The 18,750-nt window shown below is 36.1% G+C and overlaps 1 protein-coding gene across 7 annotated transcripts in view; it reads right to left on the bottom strand.

Annotated features, from left to right (window-relative positions):
• The window catches only part of IL1RAPL2 (interleukin 1 receptor accessory protein like 2), a 1,272,933-nt gene that overhangs the window by 438,600 nt on the left and 815,583 nt on the right, over window positions 1–18,750 (bottom strand). The gene's annotated exons all lie outside the window — the stretch shown is intronic.

Genomic DNA, 18,750 nt, shown 5'->3' with positions numbered 1-18,750 from the left:
ACCACTCTCTGCATCTAGAGGCCGCAAGCTGTTCCTTGCCACATGGACCCTTCCATAGGCCCTTTCACAATATGGCTACCTACATCCTTACAGCAAGCAATGTAGATAGTCTCCTACTCCAGTCTGCAAAGACAGAATCTTACATAATAATGTGATATCAGAGTGTCAATCCATCATCTTTGCTATATACTGTTTATTAGAAGCAAGCCACAGGTGTCCACATACTCAAAGAGAAAGGATTACACAGAAGCATGAGCATTTGGATGTGGGAAATCACTGAGGGTTACCTCAGAATCTGTCTGCCACAGAGAAGACAAAATTTCTCTTTCCCTCCTGAATGTCTACTTAGTTTTAATCTTATAAGAACTACACGTCAAAGAACTATTTATTTACTGGACTCTTTCAATTGTTTCTAGAAATTTCAGAGCTAAATCTGTATGGCTTCCCTCTAGCTAACTGTGCAAAATGTTGGGGTATGCAGTTTAGGCAGCTTCACCTTAATTTCATCATATCTTGTTTTTCCTACTACTATTATTTCCTCCTAATTTCCTCTCTTACTTTTCATGTTGTGTATTATAGACATAGCTCTGTAGCCTGTTTCAACACATTTTTGGAAAATTCAGGACATCAGTATGTACATAAATAAATAACAATAAATGCACCATCAATCCTCCCTAGGAACTCACTTTCAGGCTTACTCACCTTAACATCAAGTCCATACTTGTCTCTAGAAGCTTGTCATTCATGCAAATGACTCAGAACATGTTGGTAGAGCTGGTATTTTAGAGTTATTTCACCTTATATCAAAACACTTTCTTTAGTTGGAAAATAAAATAGAGATTAATTCCATTCTGAAATTGCTCAATTTAACCTCTTTTCTATATTTTTTCCAAACTTCTCACCTGTTGACTGAATACAACCACCTTCCTCCTTCCTACCACCCCCAAATTATTCTCATATCATCAGAAGCCACATTCTTTCTTAACTGATTTTTTAATTTGTAAATACCTCCTAAAAGGAAGTAGAAAATTTACTCCTCAGAAGGCTCCTTATAAAAATCCTGCATGGAACTGCTAAAAACAGTCACTAAATAACCCATCTCATTTATTTCTTCTTGATGATTTGGCTCCAAACACTAAGCTTTTCCCATTGGTCCTGTTTTTTAATTCTTTCGTCTTATGCCAAATCTACTCTAGTAGAATATATACATAGCCAATTTGAGACAAGGCTTTTACATCTTTCATATCACTGGTGAGTCGTTTAGCAAAATATTATAACATCTCATTAATTGTATTTGGGTATTCCTCTAACATGTCAGGAAAGTCCCTGCTTCTAGACCTTGACAGCTGATGTTCCCCCTGCCTATAATATTCTTCAGCAGATCTGCATGGCTCACTTCTTTTCCTTCCTATCTCTGCTCAAATCTCATCAAAAAACCCTCCTGGCTAACCCAGTTCTTCCAATACTCCTTACTAGACTTTTCTTTTTCCCAGAGCACTGATCATCATCTGGACATATTATAAATTTAACTATTTACTTGTGACTAGTAAATAGTCAGGAGTCTCTCTGCTCTAGAATATAAACTCAGTGAGGATAAGAACTTTGCCTTATTTTTTACCACCTAGATCAGTGCCTGGCTCAACAAGTCTCAATTATATTTATTATAATAAAGGATAGATGAATGATGAGCATGAAATGATGAATAAAGTTAACCCAAGAATATAGACATAGTCTATAGAGGCTGAAACCTGGAGAAATCAAGTAAAGACTCATTCTTCTGGGCTCACCAGCTCACTCTCTGGTTTCACATAATATTCCTGTTATACACCTTTGTGAAAATTGTGGACACTGAAGTAGAGAGCCAAAGCCACTTATCTCAGGTTACTAAGGTGATAAGATATGTACAGTAATGTTAAAGTGCTATAGAAGATACAAAAAAGACGGCTTAAAATATAGTATTTAAAATTATGGATGTTGGGAGTCAGAGATCTGGATTCTAATCTTAACTCTTTCACATTTTAATCTCAGCTCTGTCAGATTCTGATTATGTGACCTTGAATAAGTTTATTACATTGTTTGAGTTTCACTTACCTCATCCATAAAATAAAGACAATACTACATTCCTCCAGTTTGTTGTGAGGAATAAATGCTTTAATCCATAGGGAGAGGGAAAGTATAACATAGTCTTGGCAAACAACAGCCAGTACTATAAATATTAATACTAATAATGGATGTATTGTTACTGTTATTATTATTATTATTAGCAGTAGCAGTATATTATACTCCTGAGACAACTAGAGATCAACACTATAAAGTATGGGACCAAGAACCAAATGTCTCCTATAGACAAACTCTCTATAACCTACTGCTCCCATTTGCAGGTATATTTCTTAGTTTCCATCACATAAACATGATATAAGAGATGGAGAAATCACTGAAGACAGAAGATGTAGGTTTAAGTTCTGATTCTACCACTTAATGAATGACTATTAGAGTTAACTATTTACTTGTGACTAGTAAATAGTCAGGAGTCTCTCTGCTCTAGAATATAAACTCAGTGAGGATAAGAACTTTGACTTATACTTGTGCACTGTTGGTAGGAATGTAAATTCCTACTTTCTTCATTGACTCATTGTAGGAACACAGAGATAAGACACATAGTAGGTATCCAATAACCATGCTGAGATCCATCTTTTCTGTTTATGAAATGGAAATAACCTCAAAGGCTTGTAATAATGACCACATGAGATGCTACTTAATAAAGATTCCCATTATAGCATAGTACCTTTATAAACTAGGAATTCAACCAAAGTTGAGTCAAAACCTGATTTATTTGCTGTCTCCATTATATAACTTGTTTATTCCCATACCATTATCCATCTGATGGTGCATATCTGTCAATTCTCTTATACACTTATTTAAATTATATCCAACTTTTGAAGTCCAGTTCAAGTTATAGTGTCTTGTGGTAGATAATCTGGTTATCTTTAGGGCCAATGTATCCATGCCCCAACTGCTGGAAATTTCAGACTGCTGACTATCAAAGCTAGACCTACCTACAACAGTTGCTCTTGACTGTAAGGAGTTGTCTTGACTAAGGTTAACTCCCTTTGTAGGAAGTGGTCCATAGCTAAACACTGAGTGAAATACAAAGATTCAAAATCTAGCCCTCTTGTTTCTATATGAGATAACAAAGAAGGTCCATCCCAGCTCCAGATCACTCTATAAGATCTGCTGGGGCCATGTAGCAACCACATGATGGGTCAAATTCTCCCTCTGCCCAATCTTAACTTTTGAATTTCTTATGTACTTTTGTATGTGTTATTTCCCAAGATCACTCCCAAATAAACTTTATGCATACAACTCCTTGTTTCAGAATCTGTTTCTATGGAACCCAAACTAATATATCTCCAGAAACCTCTTTTGATCATGGGAGCTCATAAGAGTTCTTGCTCTTCTGAGGCCCTATACTCATTTGTCAATGCAGTAATATTCTGCCTTGTATGACGAACTCTATTTCCAGTTATTTATATCACATCTCCCTAGCTAGAGTTGAGGTTTTTTCAGGGAAGAGACAGAGCTTCATACTTTCTTCATTGACTCATTGTAGGAACACAGAGATAAGACACATAGTAGGTGTCCAATGAATATTCTGGATTTTTTAATTGGTTTGCTAACCATAATATTTTTAAAAAACTTGTTTTCATTATTTAAAAAATCAGACTGAGTTTGTTAATAATGTAAAGTTTGCTTTTCCTAAATAACCACTCATAGCATATCAACATAAATAAATGAGATAGTGAAAGAAAAATGAATCGTGTAGAAATAAAAAATATAAGGTCATATAGCAGTTCTATTTCTAAATTTTTGAGGAAGCTTCATTCTCTTCTCCATAATGCTTATACCAATTTACATTCCAACAGTGCACAAGGCTTCTCTTTTCTCCACATCTTTGCCAACACCTGTTATCTCTTGTCTTTTTGTTAATAGCTATAATAACAGGTGTGAGGTGATATCTCCTTTTGGTTTGGACAAACAAGTGGTAACTATGTGAGGTAATGGCTATCTTAATTATTTGATCGTGCTGAGGATTAGATTCCAGCTTGTGCAATATGAAGTACCTGTGACTGATGACATCTCCATACATTCTGTATGTTGAAAAATAAATCAATAAACTCATTTCACAGTGTATATGTATATTAGATCACACATTGTATAACTTTAAACATCACAAGGTACAACCTAAATATATATAATCTTTGTTAATCATATTTCAGTAAAGCTGGAAAAATGCCAAAAGAAACACCAAAAAAATTTGTAAGATCAAATTAGAAAGTAAACCTGGGGAACAGTTATCTTTCTAAAGCCTACAAATTTGCATTGGCTCAATCTGTGGTTACCAACAGCAATTAACATTTGCCCAAACATCTGAATGGCACCGCCTTCAACTATTCTCCACGGAAGTCCTAGGTAGCAAACATTTTAATATGTCATATATATTAATTATACATATTTATATTATGTATAAAAATATGCATAAACATATAGGAATGTTATGAATACGTGTGTGTGAGTACACACATATACATACATACAAACTTTTAGAAATTGAAGCAGTTATGCCAGGTGCAAGAAAACCAACATATCTTTGAAAGAATTTGAAATATGGTTCATCAAAGAAAGCAAAAGCCACATAGGTATTATGGCCAAATCCTACTTTATCCTGTCCTGGTATTTTTTGCAAACTTTCAGGGTTAAAACAAGCGAATCATTCAATTTGTTCATTTCTGAACAATTTACATAAATGATAAGAGCAATAACCAATACCTTATTGTTATAAATGCAATGCTATCCCATGCCTATTCCAGTTTAAGAGGTAACAATTACTGCAATTATGACTAGTATTAGCCCAATATTAAAATTACAATTTTTGTTCCCATTAAGTATTCCACTGAAAATAATTTAAATACTAAATATATCATAATAATAATTATAATACTTATAGCTAACAACTATTGAATGTTTACTACTACCCAGACTCGTAATGGTAGTACATGCTATTACACACTAACAATAACAACAACATAGCTACCTCTGTGAAATACTCTCTGCCATATGCCATTCCAAACACATTAAATGTATTGTTTTATCTAATTGTCTCCACTACTTTTGAAGTTGGTAAGAACTGATTTCCATTTTACAGGCAGGGAAAGCAAGGATAAGTAGCTCTTGCTAGGTCACATAGCTTGAATGGTAAAGTCTGGATTTAAACCACGGACTTCCTGACTTCCAAAACTAGGGTCTTAACAACTACACATATGGCCATCAAGTAACATAAACAAGCACTAATTCTATAGTCTGTATATTGTGGCTGACAGTGCCAAATATGTTTTATTCCAGTACATTCATTCCTTCAATAAATATTTATTTAAAGCCTAGCATAAGCAAGGTAATAATGGTGGGATTATACTGGTGAAGGTCGTATTGATTCTTCCTCCCTTTCCTTCACCCACATTGTCCAATCCATTGCCAAGATCTCTCTGGTTTGATATAGAAATTGGATCCTGAGCCTAATATGCCTTTTGGCACTGTCCTCCACTATGTACACTGGGTTGTCATTCAGATAGGTTACATAAAACTTAAATAATATTCTCATCATTTAGTTTCAGTTTGATCTGAACTCAATAAATTCAAATGGTCTGAGAAGGAAAAACCCTTGTACACAAGAGGAATGAGCCAGGCTTGAAGCATAACCTGTAAAAAATCAATCACCAGTGCAGATGCTTTGTTCACCTTTTATAAAGAAAATAATCCATTTAGGTTGAGTCTTTGAAAACAAAAGACAGAAGAAAAGCTTCCTGTCTTATAGATTATTTTGTTAAAAAATTCGAGAATTATGATGCATACAGAGAAGCTGAGGATTAGAGCCCAGCTTGTGCAATATGAAGTATCTGTGACTGATGACATCTCCATACGTTCTGGATGTTGAAAAATAAATCAATAAACTAGAATTTCAAAAATGTCTTTTCAATAGATAAAAACCTCCACAAAAACTGGACTGACTTTGGGATGGTTTAAGTAAAATATTTGTTTTCAGTGGGAAGCTATCATTCTTTTTTTCCAAGATTTTATTTTATTTGAGAGACAGAGAGAGAAAGCATGAAGGGAGAGAGGTCAGTGGGAGAAGCAGACTCCCTGCTGAGCAGGGAGCCCAATGTGGGTCTCGATCCCGGGACTCCAGGATCATGACCTGAGCTGAAATCAGTCGTCCAACCAACTGAGCCACCCCGGCGCCCCTGAAGCTATCATTCTTAGTACAGTTTCCTATAAAGTCCACTTTGAGCTCAATCCCTAAAACACACACATAAACATACACACACACACACACACACACACACACACACACACGAAGGCCTAGACATCCTAGATCACTTTAAGAGTTTTCCAATTTTTATTATCTAAAATGCAGCAGAATCCCTATTCGAACAGCTTTGTTTTATTTCTTTGAAGCTATAGGATACCTCCTAATTTAAACCCGGTAAGGTAGGAATATTTTATGGGGGGGGGCTGTAGCATCTGAAATGTAAGATTATAAGCAATCAGCACTAGTATGAGCCTAAAATCCTTACATTGTAAAGGGTTGTGCTGCAACTGTAAATATGCATTGCAATTCTTGTCCTTGTACCTAGTTCCTTGGCCCTTTAAGAAAAACTAGATTAATCATGTATTTAGCAAATACTTACCAACAGTCTATAATATGTATGGTACTATAAAATGGTATTACATCATAAAAGATTTCTATGACTTTCAGGAAATTATAACCAAATCAAGGAAATAAAACTGGTATGCAAGTTTCAATTGTGTAAGTAGAAGTAAAGTATTACACTTTCATTCATACAGTATGGATTTATTAATTGCCCACCAAATGCCAGAGCCCAGAGCTAGAATAAAATGGTGAGTATAATACTTATGATCCCTGACCTCTTGGTTCATATAATCTAGTAGAAAGGAATCAGTTAAACAAGCAATCATAATATAATGTGGTATTATGGAAAGGGAAAGATACTTAAGGAATCTGGGGTTTCCTAAAGGAAGTGCTCCAGGCAGTGTAAACAGTATATGTGAGGGTCCAGAGAGGTAAGAGGCTCTGTTAGCAGAGGACTGTAAGAGTGAGAAAAATGCATTCAAGGAGTTGAAAGTTGAATAAGGCTGAAGGAAAGTGTGTAAACATGAGTAGCAAGAGATAAGGCTAGAAAAGTATACAAAGGATTCTGCATATCTTGTATAACATGTTGAATATTCTAGATTTTATTTTGAAGGCTGTGGGAAACCACTGAAGGAATTTATAAGGAAATGCACTGGACCTAAAATTAGTGGTGAAGTAAAGAGTGGATTGCAGGGTAGAAGAAGGAAACACAGAACAATCTGTACAGTAGTCCAGTTAAAGAATTAAAGCAGACATATACAAGATGAACCTTGGAGGTAAAGATGACAGAGCTTCATGATTAATTAGATATTGGTACAGACAGTGAATAGGGATAACTTCAAAGTTTGAGCAACTGGGAGACGGTGATGTCATTTACTGAAATGGAGTACATAGTGGGAGGTATAGGCAATAGCTGATGACAGCCTGGGCAAGATGTGATATACTGATAAATGGTAGAAATTTATGATAGCACAGAAAAGGGAAGAATCCTTCTGACATCAAATTATTATAATTTAATAACAAGAGGCAGTGCTTGAATTGGGTGGGATTTGGGGAGGAAAGCTGAGGTAGTGAAAGAATGTCAGGCACATTCAAGGAATGCCACATATCATGACTGTTTAGAACACAGAGTTTATTTGAGGGCACTGTGATGATAAAGTTGCAAAGGCACATGGGATTTAAATACAGAGAGCTTTGAATGTCATGGCAAAGTGTTGAGGCTAATGTCTGGGTTTGCAGTCCAGAATTGCCACTATCAGTATGGCCTTAAACAAGTCATTTAATCCTTCTTTCTTCAATTTTCTCATTTATGAAATAAATGGATCCCAGACTTTTAGATAGCATGGATCACTAGAAGTTTTTAAAGGGCCAGGATTTAGGGTTGCTGACATCATTTTACCAAGTATGAACATTAAAAATAACAAACAAATAAAAAAACTATCATCTATTCATACCATCATTTCATAAAATAAAAGATATTTCAAAATAAAACTTCAGAGAATTTTCAAAATGAATAAATTTCACTTATTTTTCACTTTCTCTATTTTTTTCTTTCCACTGAGAATTGGTGCAAACTTCTGGTACTTGTCCAGAGACCAGAGTTTGGCAACAACTGAATTATCTTTCAGGATTCCTTCTAATGCTGACATTCTAGAATTTCTATGATTCCTAGGAGTTTATTCATCAAGCAATAGGGAGCTATTGAGGGGTTTGGGGAAGTGAAATTATACTATCAAAGCTTTGTTTTAGGAAGTAATTATGGTAGGTACATACAATCATGTGGCTAACACCAATGTCAAGGCATGAGCTAACAAAAGCACAAACTAGGGTACTGACAATGGCAATGGGAAAATACAATGTGTCCAGTGCCACAGATTCTAGTAGAGCTGATAGTGTGCTGTATAAGTAAGACCTTAACTGGAAGGGTTGGCTTCTTCAGCCAAAGCCTTGCCTTACCTCAGAAGTTTCACTGTACCATCTTCTTGTCTAGGATACTTTTCAGGAAGTTGACTTAAATTATTTTTTCTGGCTCAACACATTTATTTTATTTTTTTTTTTAAAGATTTTATTTGTTTATTTGACAGACAGAGATTACAAGCAGACAGAGAGGCAGGCAGAGAGAGAGAGAGGGAAGCAGGCTCCCTGCTGAGCAGAGAGCCCGATGCGGGACTCGATCCCAGAACCCTGGGATCATGACCTGAGCCGAAGGCAGCGGCTTAACCCACTGAGCCACCCAGGCGCCCATGGCTCAACACATTTAAACCACAATTTAGAATGCCTATGGGAGGAAGACAGTATATTATTCATAGTGTGCTGAAGAAACCAAGGAATCAATTGCTTCAATGGGTGAATCATGCAGAGGAAGCATATGCTAATGAGTTGCTTAGAAATCAGCACTTGGAGACGTCACAGATGAAAAACAGTCCTGTCATGGCATAAAGCCAAAGGCACAGGATTCAAACAGAAAATCAGAGAAAATAGCCCTTTTTATATCCTGAGCTATTTTTGCCCCATCCCTCCCCAAAGTAAAGTATAAAATATAAAGAGGGGGTCATCATGTGAAATTTGATTGTAAAGCTCTTGTTCTCAAACATTATTGAGTTAAATTCCCATAACTCTATACTTTGTGGGATTTGCTAGATTGAGGTTTTAGAGGAGAAAAAAGTATTTAAAACTACATGATAATCAACAGACATTGCTTTGTTTTAGTTTATCTTGTTCAAAGAGGAAAACCATAGAATCACTGTAGACATTGCAAGTCTTATAGATCTAGAAGGTGCCAGGGTCTAAGTGTCAAAACTGGAAATCAGGATTTCTAACTAGGTCACCATTTGGAACCTTTGTCCTTTAATTTTGATGAGCCTGGTGCAAAGCTTTCAAACCAGCATGTTGTGGACCACTTCACATCATAAAATGGGTTACACATGGCTGAGATATTGATCTCCTCAGCCCTCAGGTAGTCAAAGCCTCCTTCATCTACTCTAGTTTGCTGGACAAATATTTATCATTTTCAATATGCACCATAGCATGAAAAATTTGACAGCCTTTATGGAGCACTGAGATGGGGCCCAGAGGTTAGTTAACTCTTGCATTATGCTGACACTTCTCACATGGGAGTCTATGAGAATAGTAATAAGCATCGTTTACACTTACATGGTGTTTGCTATTACGCCAGGCAGTGCTATAAGTATGCTTTAATTGACCTGATCCCCATAAACAACCCTATGAGGTAGTAACTATTAATATTTTTATTTTACAGATGGAAAAAAATGAAGATTTTGAGGTTAAGACCACTGAGTAATGGGCAAAGCTAGGATACCAATCCAGAATGTTTAGTTCCAGAATCCTCATTTCAACTTTTTATATAAAAATTTAAAGGAAAGCCTCTGATAGGAGGCCACTGGTCTAGCACTAGGGATTGGCAGATAAAGGCTGAAGGCCCAAAGCAGGGACAAATAAATTATTAGTCCAGAAATATATTAAGGATTAGAATTGGCTGTCACAGAGTTGTAGTTCCAAAATGAAGGCCCAAAACAGGGAACCTCCAGAAACCAAAAAGACAGTCCAAAATGAAGAGTTAAGTTGCCAGATGAAACCATAGTCAAGCTAATGAAGGGCAACAGGTTTATGAATGGTAGAAGAGCAGATAGTTTTCAGAGAAATTTTTAAACCAAAGAATACCTACAGTAGCAGTTCTCACCTGGGGACAATGTTGCCCCCCAGAGGACATTTGGCATGTCTGAAGATAGTTTGGTTTGCATAGGTTGAAGGTGCAGAGTATGATATTGACATCCAGTGGGTAAAAGCCAGGGAAGTTACTAAATATCCTATAATGCATAGGAAAACTTCCTCTTACCCCAACCAAGAATTATCCAGCCCAAAATGTCAAGGGTGTCATTATCAAGAAACTCTAGCCTAGTGATTTCAGTTTGACCAGGCAGCCCCTACAGACAATGTTGGCCAAGGATGATGATGATGATGGTGATGATGATGATGACGATGATTGTTTATACTGCTGCTGCTGCTGATGAAATAGAAGTTAAGATACCAGAACAAAATAATAAAAGCAGAAACTACCATTTTTGAGTGTCTACTAGACATTTTGAAAAGCTCTTAATTATATTATCTTGCTTAATCCTCAAAGGGAACCTATGCAATAATCGCTATTATTAGTTCAATTTTACATATGTGGAAAATGAGGCTCAGAGAAGTTAAGTGCCTTGCCCAGGAACACTTAACTAGTAAATGACCCAATCATGATTCATATCCAAGTCTGTCTGGCACCAAACACCACTATACTCTACACTCTACAGTATATGTACAATTGGCTAAAAATTAACACTTGACCTGAGGGTCAGGAGCCAGAACTGGAGACAGGATAAACCCTTTTCAGGTACTGTGGAGAGGGCTGCTGTGAAAAGTTTAAGGGGAAAAAATAAAACAAGCAGGTGTGTATGTCACATTCACATTCCTTCTGGAGTTGGCAGCCAAGCTTCTTTCTCACCAAGGACAACCTATGTATTATCTCTGCTAAAAGTGAAGAAGGCTGTTTAAAATTGCCCCTTTCAATGATTCTACCTGGACAAAAATAGCTTCATTTACTATCCTTTTTGATGCTAAATTATTACACAATGAAGTCTTTTAAAAAAATGGTTTTCAACTAGAGTTGGCCTTCCTTACACTTGAGCTGCTTATACCAAGAAGCCAGGCTTTATCTTGGAAATACAACAGCCCCATTCAGTGGAAGCCAGGTCTACCCTAGTTAGCTTGTGACACCAGATGTTAGTCCTGTCCCCCAAAACCAGCATGACAAAGGCCTGATATTCTTCTTCAGGACCTTTCAAGTCAGATTCTGTTTTCTTGCTGTCACAAATTAAAGCCTCAGTCAGCACAACATCTACTTTCTCATTTGGCAGAAGGCTCTGGTGACAATGGAAATAAAGGTACCTTTTTTTTTCCTGATAGATTTTAGAGCTTATTCATAAGCAGAGCTTTTGTTTCCTTGTGGCTTATACTGTACAGAGAAGTGAATATCTGGGTACTCCAGTAGTTTTTATTTTCTTTTTATAACAAAAAAAAAAATCACTGCTCATAGAAATCAAAAATTAAATACCTGGAGTTCATATACCGCATTGTGTGTTCAGAGCCCTCAATATTATTCAACTCATTTCATCTCCTTTTATTTTCTTGAGACATAGAATCACTGACACCTGAGTTATGGGAGTTATTAAATTGCATTTGCTAAAACAATCAGCATTTATTAGGCTTACGTGAGAGGCAGCTTGTTCAAAAGACTTTTTGGCTTTATACTCAGTGGTTTCTGCTTAAAATAAAGCTCTGTGTGTGTGTGTGTGTGTGTGTGTGTGTGTGTGTATACGTGTGCATGTGTGTGAGTGTTTTAACTTTATAATATTTCATACTTAAGCGATGAAGAGAAGAGGAAAGTTTGAGAGGTGTCACAGTTATTATGTAAACTCCTTGCCTTCATGGTCCAGATAATAACTTCCTATCTGGAGCCCGTCACAAAAGGGACAACAGTTGTGCCCTAAGCTTCAAGTGCCTTATTATAATTTTGGTGTGATTTTCATATTGCTCCCTAGAGTAGAAATACAAACAGCCTAAGTCTATTCCTGTGCTTATGCCATGAATAGCATATACCAGTAATATATCCTCTGACTTGAGGTTAGGGGAGTAAGCAAATTAAATTTCTAACTGCCTCCTGATGATACATTCTGTGATATATTCCAGGGCATGAAAAGGAGATGATAAATCTGAAGGAAAAAGGAACAACATGGTCTTTAGTGAATAGCATGAAATGTCATGATCATGCTCAGAGCAAGAAGATTCTAATTGGAAATCATTGATTTGAAGTCCATTTCACATATGCTATAAAGTCTTTAAAATTAAAAAAAAAAACTTTGAGAGAACCAGATAGATATTTACTTTTCTTCTTAAAAATATTAAAGTATCAGGAGACTTAGAAATATTACCAAGTCTGAGAGGGGCTTAATGTTAAAAAGATCTCATCTATGTGATATAGAAGTTCATTGCAAGTTATATATATGAAAACTTGCACTTAACTAATAGATAGAATAACGATTATCATTACCTCTACTAATCTCTCTGGTGATCCTTCACACAGTGAACTTTGCTAGTATACTTGCTTGTTTATATTGTTTCTGGAAAATAAGAGTAGAAAGATAATTGAGTATCTGGTAAGTGATTTTTAAACAGAGCTGGATAAAAGACACTGACTTCTTATATCCATTTAAGAATTCATAAATTATTCCCCAGAATTAAATGTGAGTCTCTAGACAGATTACTCACCTTGATATTATAATATGAATGAAACCTAGTTCTCATTTTTATATTTACTGAGAGGTTATATCTTAATAATCTTTGGTTATATCTTAATAATCTTAATAATCTTTGACATTCAGTTTAGCAAAGTTTGATGAAGCAAGCCAATCAATTCTACTTCTAGAAGAAAGCCACCTTTGAGAATTATAGAGATTTGTGCCAAGACATATCCACTTCTACAAATTTTCAGATTTATATTTCACTTCATTCTATTTAATTTCAGTGCCAATCACAGGTAAAATCTTAAGGTATGTGAAGATTGTCTTTGAAAGCTTGCTTCACACTTTTCCCTTGTCCAAGCATCCAGGGCTCTCAGGATATCCTGTTTTCTCCTTCAATAAAACTATTCTGGGGAGCAGAGAGGACAGAATATACACATACAGGACAGTAGAAGAATCTGGGCTTCAGATAACACCTTTCCTACTCACCGCAACTCTTTAGTAAATTCAAGTATATTCGTCCTATGAGTAGACTGTACTGGATTAAATTGCTGATGTTAGAATTTCAGAACAGGTGATCAGTGTGAGGAGTGGGTTGGTTGAGTTTCTGTTCCAGTTCGAAATAATAATAACAACTGACTTTTATGGGGTGATTACTATATGGCAGACACTATTCTCTGCACATTACATGGATTAACTTAATCCTCAAAACACAGATATGAGGTCAACAGCTTTATGAGCTATGTACCATTATTATCCCAATTTACGGACAAGAAAGCTGAGGCACAGAGAAGCTAAGTTATCTGCCTAAGATCAAAGAGCTAATAAGTAACTCAGCAGAAAATCAAACTAGGCAGTCTGCCTCTAGAGCTTGTGCTCTAAATCATTATACTTTGCTCTACCTTTGTTTTATTTTATGTCTTAACTTACAAACTATCACATTCATTGTAGAAAATTTTGGCAATAACTAAAAGTAAAGAAGAAAGAAGAGTATTAATTTATCTGTGAACCCACCAGTAGAAATAATCATTGTTAAATTTTAAGAATATATGTATTTTACACACACACACACACACACACACAATCTTTTGCAAAAAAAATAATTAAACTATAGTATCATTTTATAAAAGAACCATATCCTTGACTTAATGTCTTGATTTGCAGGTGTCTGTACTAGAGAAAAAAATACCGAATTGTGGAGTGATAATGACGTATGCATATATGCCCACCAAATAGTTATTTACAACAGTCCAAATTAGAAAGAATTCAAATGTCCCTTATGATACATTTATTCAATGGCCTGTTATAAAGCTATTACAATCATGACTATGACAATTTTGCAACAGTTTAGGAAATATTTGCAATAAAATATTAAATTTTAAAAAGCAGCATACAGGGACGCCTGGGTGGCTCAGTTGGTTAAGCAGATGCCTTCGGCTCAGGTCATAATCCCAGCGTCCTGGTATCGAGTCCCACATCGGGCTCCTTGCTCCACAGGGATCCTGCTTCTACCTCTGACACTGCCTGCCACTCTGTCTGCCTGTGCTTGCTCTCGCTCTCTCTCTCTCTGACAAATAAATAAATAAAATCTTAAAAAAAAAGCAGCATACAAAATTGTAAAAACAGTACGATTACAAGCATGTAACCTTTCTTAATAGGCTTTAAAAAGACTAAAATGAAAGATACCAAAATGCTAATACAAGTTGTATAAGCATAATGGTAATGGGGTATATCTTTTCAAATCAATTCTATATTTTACAAATAATTTACAATACAGTTTTCTTTTCTTTTTTTTAATTAAATTTATTTCTTTTCAGCATAACAGTATTCATTATTTTTTCACCACACCCAGTGCTCCATGCAATCCGTGCCCTCTCTAATACCCACCACCTGGTTCCCCCAACCTCCCACCCCCCTGCCACTTCAAACCCCTCAGATTGTTTTTCAGAGTCCATAGTCTCTCATGAGTCACCTCCCCTTCCAATTTACCCCAACTCCCTTCTCCTCCCTAACTCCCCATGTCCTCCATGCTATTTGTTATGCTCCACAAATAAGTGAAAACATACGATAATTGACTCTCTCCCTGCTTGACTTATTTCACTCAGCATAATCTCTTCCAGTCCCGTCCATGTTGCTACAAAAGTTGGGTATTCATCCTTTCTGATGGAGGCATAATGCTCCATAGTGTATATGGACCACATCTTCCTTATCCATTCGTCCGTTGAAGGGCATCTTGGTTCTTTCCATAGTTTGGCGACCATGGCCATTGCTGCTATAAACATTGGGGTACAGATGGCCCTTCTTTTCACTACATCTGTATCTTTGGGGTAAATACCCAGGAATGCAATTGCAGGGTCATATGGAAGTTCTATTTTTAATTTCTCGAGGAATCTCCACACTGTTCTCCAAAGAGGCTGCACCAACCTGCATTCCCACCAACAGTGTAAGAGGGTTCCCCTTTCTCCACATCCCCTCCAACATATGTTTCCTGTCTTGTTAGTTTTGGCCATTCTAACTGGTGTAAGGTGATATCTCAATGTGGTTTTAATTTGAATCTCCCTGAGGGCTAGTGATGATGAACATTTTTTCATGTGTCTGAGAGCCATTTCTATGTCTTCATTGGAGAAGTGTCTGTTCATGTCTTCTGCCCATTTTTTGATATGATTGCCTGTTTTGTGTGTGTTGAGTTTGAGGAGTTCATTATAGATTCTGGATATCAACCTTTTGTCTGTACTGTCATTTGCAAATATCTTCTCCCATTCCGTGGGTTGCCTCTTTGTTTTTTTTTACTATTTCCTTTGCTGTGCAGAAGCTTTTGATTTTGATGAAGTCCCAAAAGTTTATTTTCACTTTTGTTTCCTTTGCCTTTGGAGACATATCTTGAAAGAAGTTGCTGTGGCTGATATCGAAGAGATTACTGCCTATGTTCTCCTCTAGGATTCTGATGGATTCCTGTCTCACATTGACATCTTTTATCCATTTTGAGTTTATCTTTGTGTACGGTGTAAGAGAATGGTCAAGTTTCATTCTTCTACATATAGCTGCCCAGTTTTCCCAGCACCATTTATTGAAGAGACTGTCTTTTTTCCACTGTATATTTTTTCCTGTTTTGTCGAAGATTAATTGACCATAGAGTTAAGGGTCCATATCTGGGCTCTCTACTCTGTTCCACTGGTCTATGTGTCTATTTTTATGCCAGTACCATGCTGTCTTGGTGAGCACAGCTTTGTAATAAAGCTTGAAATCAGGTAACGTGAAAGACCCACAGCAAATATCATCCTCAATGGGAAAAAGCTTGCAGCCTTCTCATTGAGATCAGGAACAAGACAAGGATGCCCACTTTCACCACTCTTGTTCAACATAGTATTAGAAGTCCTAGCAACAGCAATCAGACAACAAAGAGAAATAAAAGGTATCCAAATTGGCAATGAAGAAGTCAAACTCTCTCCCTTCACAGATGACATGATTCTTTATATGGAAAACCCAAAAGACTCCACCCCCAAACTACTAGAACTCATATAGCAATTCAACAACGTGGCAGGATACAAAGTCAATGTTCAGAAATCAGTGGCTTTCTTATACACTAACAATGAAAATACAGAAAGGGAAATTAGAGAATCGATTCCATTTACTATAGCACCAAGAACTATAAGATACCTGGGAATAAACCTAACCAAAGAGATAAAGGATCTGTACTTGAGGAACTACAGAACACTCATGAAGGAAATTGAAGAAGACACAACAAGATGGAAGACCATTCCATGCTCTTGGATCAGAAGAATAAACATTGTTAAAATGTCTATACTGCCTAGAGCAATCTATACTTTTAATGACATTCCAATCAAAATTCCACTGGTATTCTTCAAAGAGCTGGAGCAAATAATCCAGAAATTTGTATGGAATCAGAAGAGAGCCTGAATCGCTAAGGAAATGTTGAAAAACAAAAATAAAACTGGGGGCATCACGTTACAATACAGTTTTCTAATTAGCTATTTCCCATTTTAAAGACATCAAAGAAAAAAGATAAGACTTCGAAAAACATATTACCTACATATAAAGCTAGCCTTGACTTGTTTGATGGAAAGTCAGAAATTCCCTAGTTCTATTTAATGATTTTCTGAAGATAAATAGGCCTTCCAACAACTATGACTCTTCAACTTAGCTACAACTTAGCTACACAATCTTTCCATTTTAGAAGATTCCTCATTTTTTCAACAAAGTAACTATGTCAGATCTATTGCCTATGTTTCAGTACACAATCAATTGCTGTACTTTCTTGTTTTTCTTTTAAGATAAAACATGATATATGAGACCTTGTAAAGACAGAAATGAAGTCTTTCTTATTATGCAGTAGGAATTTTCAAAATGTACCCCGCAAAGCAATACAGTGTCAAACCAAATTGCTAGGACCTCTTGACAGAAAAGTTCAATTTAATTACAACATGTTTTTTCTTATTTCTTTTAAATTAAATCAATAAATGGTCAGCTGTACCTTAATTGAGATTAAATAAATAAGAAAAATGTTTAACCTTGTTACAGAATTGATATTTTCAATCTTTTGTCCTGTTTTGACCATTAGTTCAGTTTCATAAATAAATCTGCCTTGTCTGGTTCATTGATGGTTAGAACAGAATGGACTAAGTCTCCTCTAAGATTATATTTCTCATCCCATTCTACTCCCCCTTTTGAAGCTAGTCAGTGAGCTTTCCCTCTTCTCAACAAAAGCCTTTAGGAACAATTGTACTGGATGTGGCTAAAAGCATCAGAAGGATTTCCTTGTGAAAAGTTGTAAAGAAAATTTATACAGAAAAATCATAGGTAATGATGAAAAGAAAAAGATCATATAATTAAAAATATTTGTGATAAACTATAGGCCTCTCTAAGAAATTACCTAATTATGTTCTTTGCCTGTAAGATGAAAATAATTCTTAACATTTGCCACATGGTTGGTGGGAGATCTCATAAGGCTACATAATAAAAGGCATTAGTTCATACATAAAACAGTAAAACAATATCTTATTTATAGGTTAGTTGGAGACTAAAGCTTAATTTAAAATACCAGGTAATTAAGGGTTAATTCAGGTAGTTTTAGAGGTGATTTCTCTTTTTTTGTCTCTTTGTTTTCACTGGAAATATCTGAGAGGTTAGGTAAACAATCATTGAAATTGAAAAAATCCTGTATAGTTACTTTCAAAAACAATCCTCAGTAAATAATAACAGAAAGCACTCAAAGAGTGAATGTGCCACTATGTCAAAAGGAAGTACAGTAACTGACATTTGCTGAAGCAGGGGCATTCTTACAATATAGTCTCCATCTAGGTTGGGAGAGAGTAAGGGATTGTAAGCATGTATGTATAAGCACCTATAATTTGTTAAGAATGGGGTTATATGAGTGCCTGGGTGGCTCAGTGGGTTAAGGCCTCTGCCTTCCACTCAGGTCATGGTCCCAAGGTCCTGGGATCGAGTCCCGCATCGGGCTCTCTGCTCAGCAGGGAGACTGCTTCCACCTCTCTATCTCTCTGCCTACCTCTCTACCTACTTGTGATCTCTGCCTGTCAAATTTAAAAAAATGGGGTTATAATCTAAACAAGACAATACATGAAAATCCACAAATTCTTCAGAGTATAAGCAAGTCTATATTGAAGTGTCTGGTTATCAAGTTTAGACCTGCCACATGCCTAGATTTCTCTATTTCAGTGAGATACTTTGTTGAAAAAATAGATGTAATTAAATGAAAGTCATTTA

Source organism: Mustela erminea, chromosome X (genome assembly GCF_009829155.1).
Source record: "Mustela erminea isolate mMusErm1 chromosome X, mMusErm1.Pri, whole genome shotgun sequence".
Lineage (NCBI taxonomy): Eukaryota > Metazoa > Chordata > Mammalia > Carnivora > Mustelidae > Mustela > Mustela erminea.
The sequence above is the reverse complement of the archived record's forward strand: the minus strand, read 5'-3'. Positions and strand labels throughout refer to the sequence as shown.